Source organism: Pongo abelii, chromosome 7 (assembly GCF_028885655.2).
Source record: "Pongo abelii isolate AG06213 chromosome 7, NHGRI_mPonAbe1-v2.0_pri, whole genome shotgun sequence".
Lineage (NCBI taxonomy): Eukaryota > Metazoa > Chordata > Mammalia > Primates > Hominidae > Pongo > Pongo abelii.
In genome coordinates this window covers 147,832,397-147,833,758 of record NC_071992.2, presented here as the reverse complement: position 1 = coordinate 147,833,758, position 1,362 = coordinate 147,832,397, and the positions used below count along the sequence as shown (strand labels likewise).

The 1,362-nt window shown below is 32.1% G+C and overlaps 1 non-coding gene across 1 annotated transcript; it reads left to right on the top strand.

Moving 5' to 3' along the window:
- The first annotated feature begins 391 nt into the window (after positions 1–391).
- Positions 392–571, top strand: LOC112134789 (small nucleolar RNA SNORA72). Its single transcript, XR_002916140.2, has one exon. It is a non-coding gene; the product is annotated as a small nucleolar RNA SNORA72 (small nucleolar RNA).
- The last annotated feature ends 791 nt before the right edge of the window (positions 572–1,362 follow it).

The following is a 1,362-nucleotide window of genomic DNA, read 5'->3' as shown; positions in this document are numbered from 1 at the left end:
AGGGGTACAAGTGCAGGTTTGTTATATAGGTAAACTCATGACTCAGGGTTTTGGTGTACAGATTATTTCACTTACCATGAGATCCAGAATTCCCACTCTTGAGTTTTTATTCCGGTGAAATGAAAACTTGTGTCCATGCAAATACTTTTATGTGCATTCATAGAGATAATTTATAATATTGCCAAGTTAGAAATAACTGAAATGTCCACCAATAGAAGAGTGAATGGAAAATGTAATGGAGAGCTAGTCAGCAAAAGAAACGAATGATCTACTCATGTATTCAGGAACATGGATCAATCTCAAAAGCATTGTGCTAGCAAAAGAAGACAGACACAAAAGACTATATTGTGTATGTACACAATTAATATTAAATTGTAGAAAAGACAAAACTCTGCCAATATTCTCATTGCTCTGATTTTGTAATAGTCAGGACAGCCTAAACATTTGCTATATTTTTTTAATTTTTAATTTTAATTTTTGTGAGTGTAACATTCACTATATTAAGATCATGCATATGCCCCCAAACCTAATTCTTTTCTTAAGTCTAGTTTTATAAATGCTAACGATGAACGCAGAAAAGAAAAAAGAGATAAAAAAGACAAAGAAAAGGCATAACTTTAGTCATAGAAACAGCTCAATGGTTTCCCAGGGCTGCATTTAGGGGAAGACATTAACTACAAAAGGTCATGAGGAAAGTTTTTGGGGTGATATAAATTTTCTGTATCTCAATTTTGGTGGGTAAGTAGCTATACCAGTTTGTAAAAACATATGAAATATGTACACTTAAAATAAACAAATTTTATTTTATCCAAATTATACTTACAAAATGTCCTTTTTAAATGATTGACAGTAGCAAGTGCTTCTGGTTAAGCACCTGGCTGAGAGGTGAAAGAGGTTGAACTCCTATACACTTGTTGATGAGAAAGTAAAATGGAACAAACACTTTGGGAAACTGACCACTTCCCTCTCAAAGCTAGATACATTACTCATTAAATATTCCAGGAGTTCCATCCCTAAGTATTTGCCAAAAATAAATGAAAACATACCTTTATGCAAAGGCTTGCACAGAAATGCTTATTGAAGCTTTATGCACAGTAGCAAAAACCAGAAAATCGTATATACAAGTTTTAATCAAGAAGTGAATGATAAATAAAATGAGCTATATCCATATAATAGGATAACAATATAAATGACCATAACAGTAACAATATAAGTGAACTATAGATATGCAAAAACATGGATGAATCTCAAAGTCGCTATGTAGATTGAAAGATGCCATACACAAAAAGTCCACATTGTGCAATTCTACTTACAAAATTTTTTAAAATGCCAACTAATCTACAGTGAAAGAAAACTAATCAG